The sequence below is a fragment of the Misgurnus anguillicaudatus genome, unplaced genomic scaffold (assembly GCF_027580225.2).
Source record: "Misgurnus anguillicaudatus unplaced genomic scaffold, ASM2758022v2 HiC_scaffold_32, whole genome shotgun sequence".
NCBI classification, from domain to species: Eukaryota; Metazoa; Chordata; class Actinopteri; order Cypriniformes; family Cobitidae; genus Misgurnus; species Misgurnus anguillicaudatus.
In genome coordinates this window covers 3,507,642-3,513,641 of record NW_027395282.1, presented here as the reverse complement: position 1 = coordinate 3,513,641, position 6,000 = coordinate 3,507,642, and positions in this window count along the sequence as shown.

Genomic DNA, 6,000 nt, shown 5'->3' with positions numbered 1-6,000 from the left:
CTAAGAATTTTTTTTGTATTTGTACTGAAAACAAGAGAAAAATACTAAGAAAGTCATTTTTTGCAGTGTTTCTAATTCAATTAATTGGACAATTTCTGTAGCCTAAAAATCAATTTTCTCCCGTTTTTTACACAAGAGACATACCTCATCAAAAATGACTTCTAAGGTACTACTTTAGCTGATTTCATAACATTGTAAACGTGAAGAACAGAAGGAATCATGCAAAATGTAAACATATTTAGCCTACACAAAACAAATGCTCCGTAGCATACTGTGATCAGTTCACTTCGTTGGTTTATTATTTTAATTTAACATGAGTAGTTAGTACCTTAAGCCCCCATAACTTTAACTGTTTTCATATCTTATGACAACTTGATTGATGATAATGATGCTTTCTCATGTGTCTCGTTGTAAATTCTTCATCGCTAAATCAATGGCGTGCGCAAGTAATAAGTAGCTCGCGGCCCCCTCTGCTGGTAAAAATAATCATTACATGATTGATTGCTCCGGTCTGGTACTACAAACGTCTCGGTTACATATGTAACCCTCGTTCCCTGAAGGAAGGGAACGGAGACGTCACGTCGTGACCGACGAATTGGGAACCGCTTCGCGGGTGACCTATCTGCTTCGAGAAACCTTTAAAACGCCAATGAACTTGGCATGCAGATAATTGCATCTGCCGGCGCCGCCCCGCCGCACAGCTATTTAATGAGCGGCAGGTGCAGTTATCAAATCAGCTATTTTTTGCTGAGAAAGCTGGCCAGAAAGAAAAAATTGTCCGGCCGATATCAGCAGTGGAACAGCAAACTGTGGCGACGGGACGTGACGTCTCCGTTCCCTTCCTTCAGGGAACGAGGGTTACATATGTAACCGAGACGTTCCCTTTCAGTCGGTCACTACGACGTCACGTCGTGACCGACGAATTGGGAATCCCTACCAAAGCGCCACTGAAGCTGACCCTTCCAGTGCCTGCGTAAACCCTCCGACTCTCCCCTTTAAGGGAACGGAAATGGGGTTGAAGCAGAGGCCGGTCACTACTTGTTCCTTAACCCACGATAGTGACTAGGCGAACTGGGAAGCGAACTCGTCAGGCGGGACTAAGATCGCTGCGGAAGAAAAAACCCTCTAGGGGTCTACCACTAAGGTGATAGGGAAAAAGACACGAAGTCTCTAAAAAATACACTCTCTTAGCAACACTAGAGGAACTCCGCTAAGGGAAACGTGGTAAATCATAAACTTTCCACGGAAATACTCACAAAGAAACCACTAGGGGGCGCAATGTGGGCGCTAGCCTCACCCAGATAGTCAAGAATACATCTAGTGAGAGGCTGGCAGCCGATGCTCCGCAACATCGGTCACCAAGCGGTGGAAAAAGACAAAAAACATTTTTCGTAACGTTTTTGCCTTAATGGCCTTCCATAATGGTGCGGTTTCTGCGCAGCCAAAAAGAAAGGCTCCAAGCCGACACAGGAGCCGTTCCTCGATGTTCTCACTGATCTGACGAGAGAACTCGAGAGGATACCGGCTCAACACGAACACTGTAGAATCTAGTGAACGTATTAGGTGTCGCCCAGCCAGCAGCTCTACAAATATCTGAAAGCGAGGAACCACGAGCCAAAGCCCAAGATGAAGCCACGCTTCTGGTTGAATGGGCTCTCAAACCAAAAGGGCAAGGAATGCCCTGTTTCTCATAAGCCAGGGCGATTGTGTCTACAATCCAGTGAGACATCCTCTGTTTAGTGACAGCTCTCCCTTTCTGCTGGCCACCGTAACAGACAAAGAGCTGCTCTGAGGTCCGAAAGCTTTGAGTGCGATCCACATACACACGTAGTGCACGTACAGGACATAACAAAGCCATAGCTGGGTCTGCCTCTTCCAAAGGCAGAGCTTGTAAGTTCACCACTTGATCCCTAAAGGGAGTGGTGGGAACTTTAGGCACGTAGCCCGGCCGGGGTCTCAGTGTAACGCTGGATTCAGCCGGCCCGAACTGAAGGCACGAATCGTTGACCGAAAATGCATGAAGATCCCCTATCCTCTTAATAGAAGCCAGTGCGAGGAGCATCAAAGTTTTCATAGTGAGAAACTTGACACTCACCGTCTGCAGAGGCTCGAACGGGCAGTCCCTGAGAGCGTTCAGCACCATGGACAGGTCCCAAGGAGGAATAGAGGGAGGACGCGAAGGATTGAGCCTCCGTGCACCTCTTAAAAACCTAATGACCAGATCGTGCTGACCCACAGATCTACCGTCTATGGGTGCGTGATGCGCGGATATTGCCGCGATATCTACTTTAATAGTAGATGGTGACAGCCTCTTCTCCAAGCGGTGCTGGAGATATGAAAGCACAATACTGATCGGGCATTCTCGGGGGTCCTCTCGTTGAGAAGTACACCAAACAACAAACAGGTTCCATTTCAGCGTATATGCCTGTCTCGTAGACGGCGCTCGCGCTGCAGCGATGGTGTTAGATACCGCCTGGGGTAAATCACCTACAACCTCCGCGCCCCGTCCAGAGACCACACATGGAGGTTCCACAGATCGGGACGGGGGTGCCATAATGTGCCCCCTTCTTGAGACAGAAGGTCCCTCCTCAGGGGAATCCTCCAGGGAGGGGCTGTCGCGAGGAGAGTGAGCTCTGGAAACCAACTCCTGGTGGCCCAATATGGAGCAACTAAAAGAATTTTCTCCTCGTCCTCCCTGACTTTGCACAATGTCTGTGCAATGAGGCGCACTGGGGGAAATGCGTATTTGCGAAGACCTCTCGGCCAGCTGTGCGCCAATGCATCCACGCCGAGTGATCCCTCGTTCAGTGAATAAAATAGGTGACAGTGGGTTGTTTCTGGAGATGCAAACAGATCTATCTGCGCTCTGCCGAAACGTCTCCAAATCAGCTGGACCGATTGAGGGTGGAGTCGCCATTCGCCGGGGCGCGCTGCTCGGGAAAGCGCGTCTGCCGCTACGTTGAGCGACCCCGGGATGTGAATGGCACGAAGAGACCTCAGATTCTTCTGACTCCAAAAGAGGAGATGGCGGGCGAGATGCGACATGTGACGAGAGCGCACTCCGCCTTGGCGATTGATATACGCAACAGTCGCAATGTTGTCTGTGCGAACTAATACATCTTTGCCTCTCAACTCGCTGCTGAAGCGGACGAGCGCAAGATATACAGCCCACAGTTCTCGGCAATTTATGTGCCAATGCAGCTGGGGTGATGTCCATACTCCTGAAGCTGCAAGCTCGCCATACGTGGCTCCCCACCCCGTGTTGGAGGCATCTGTGCATACTATTGCATGTCTGGAGACCTGTCTCAGTGGCACCCCCGCCCTGAGAAACGCTGGGTCTGACCACGGGGTGAAAGTGAGACGGCATTTCGGTGTGATCGTGACACGGTGAAAGCCGGTTAGCCACGCTCTCCTCGGGACTCGGTCGTGAAGCCAATGCTGAAGCGGTCTCATATGCAGCAAACCGAGCGGTGTTACAGCCGCGGCTGCAGCCATATGCCCCAGTAATTTCTGAAATTGTTTCAGAGGGACCGCAGTCTTGCCCGAAAACGTATTCAAGCAAGCCAGAATCGACTGAACGCGCGCCTCCGTGAGGCGTGCTGTAAGATTGACCGAATCCAATTCCATGCCGAAAAAAGAGATCTTCTGTGTCGGGCACAGTTTGCTCTTCTCTCGGTTGACCTGAAGACCGAGACGGGCGAGGTGTTTGAGCACCCGATCTAAATGATTGCAAAGCATTTGACGCGACTGTGCTATAATGAGCCAATCGTCGAGATATGCCAAGATGCGAACACCGCTCTCTCTGAGAGGTTTTAAAGCGCCCTCTGCCACTTTTGTGAAGACGCGGGGAGAGAGAGAGAGCCCGAACGGTAAGACTTTGTACTGATATGCTTTTCCCTCGAACGCAAAGCGGAGAAACGGCCTGTGTCGGGGAAGGATTGAGACATGAAAGTACGCGTCCTTCAGGTCGATGGCTGCAAACCAATCCTGTGGGCGAATGCATTGAAATATGGTTTTCTGCGTAAGCATTTTGAACGGCATCTTGTGAAGTGCTCGATTCAGAACGCGCAGATCCAGGATCGGTCGCAACCCGCCGCTTTTCTTGGGTACAATAAAGTAAGGGCTGTAAAACCCTGACCTCATCTCGGCTGGAGGAACCGGCTGAATCGCGTCTTTCGCCAATAAGACAGCAATCTCTGCACGTAGTACGTGCGCATCGGCGGGTTTCACTGTAGTGAAACGGATGCCTGTAAATTTGGGAGGTCGCCGGGCGAATTGTATCGCATAGCCAAGACGGATCGTGCGTAAAAGCCAGCGCGACGGACTGGGAAGTTGCTGCCAAGCTTCCAGATACCGGGCGAGGGGAATTAACGGCACAATCGTAGTACCCGCGGCGAGCGGAACGGCGGTGCTCGATGACGCGCTCTCTTGGGCTGCGTTGACATGTGTATTGTGAGAATGAGCACTCACCTGACTCCGCTGATGGATGGCTGCGCGGGGAAGACTCTGATGAAGATATCCCGGTGCGCTTAAGACATCCGTTGGCGAGAGAGGAGGGGGAGAACGTAGGGTTATGAGCCCATCCGTCACACCCGACTGCCTCTGATGACCTGGAGGAGGAAGAGGAATTCGCTCTTTTTGTGGTTTTGTGGGTGCCGGCTGAAAAGCCGGCGGAACGGAAATTAAAGAAAACCAAAGATTCCCCACCCGGTCCTCCTCCGGGGGGGGGAGTGGTGCGTTCACCATCTCCCGAAGAGCGATCCCCTCCACCTCCAGGTCGCCCATCTCAGGGCCGCTTAGATTTTCTCTTTCCACCAGGCTTAGCGGGCTGAGCGGGCGGGGCGGGCTGCTGACGGCCGGTTCCTCGTTTCCTTGGACGGCCCCGATGAGGAACGGAGGCGGCCGCCGCTGCAGGACGCCCTCGGCGAGGGGCAGACTGAGGTGCCGACGTCGACGGGGCAGGTGCTGGTCTCTTTCGACGCGGCATGATGTTAGCCAGAGCCTCAGTCTGCTTCTGGGTGGCGGAGACCTGTTGTGCGAAATCTTCCACCGCCTCGCCGAACAGGCCGGCCTGGGACACCGGGGCGTTTAGAAGCCGGGTTTTGTCGGCATCCCGCATGTCCGCAAGGCACAGCCAGAGGTGGCGCTCCTGGACCACCAGGGTGGACATAGCACGACCGACGGCTTGTGCGGTGGTCTTGGTCGCACGTAGCGCCAGATCCGTAGCCGCACGCAGGTCTTTAAAGACCGCCGAATCGTGACCTCCCTCGTGCAGATCCTTCAGAGCCTTAGCCTGATGGACCTGCAACAAAGCCATGGCATGTATGGCTGAGGCCGCCTCCCCACAGGCCTGGTATGCAGACTCCGTCAGAGCTGACGAATGCCTGCAGGCCCGTGAGGGAAGGGCAGGACGGTCCTTCCAGTAGGAGACGCCGGCAGGACACAACTGCATCGCTACCGAACGCTCCACTGTCGGGATACCGGCATACCCTTTAGCGGCCCCCCCATCGAGGGAGGTGAGGGGTGATGGCTGATATGGACGGTTCCGGGAGGAAAACGGGGTTTTCCACGTCCGAGTCAGCTCATCATGCACCTCGGGAAAGAAAGGTACCGGCGGGGAAGACTGTGAAGCCCGTGCAGCCCCAAAGTACCAATCGTCTAGGCGGGACGGTACGGGAGGGGGAGGAGCTCTCCACTCCAACCCGACCGTCTCCGCAGCCCGAGCGAGCATGGCCGTCATCTCCGGGTCGAGATCGGGAACCGCAACCCTTCCCGAAGGAGGGAGAGGCTCGGGATCCACGTCCGAAAGTGACGGCCCCCCCTCCGATGTTACGACAGACACCGAATCCTCGGGAGGTCCGACAGAGGTAGAAAGCGACGCAGAACGCGCGCTCTCCGTCTCCATCGGAACCTCAGATGGTTGCGGATCCGGTGGCTGAGGGCCGCTGGACGAACCAGCTTGCCGATTCAGCACCGTGAGGCGGAGGTCGTCTCTCCGTA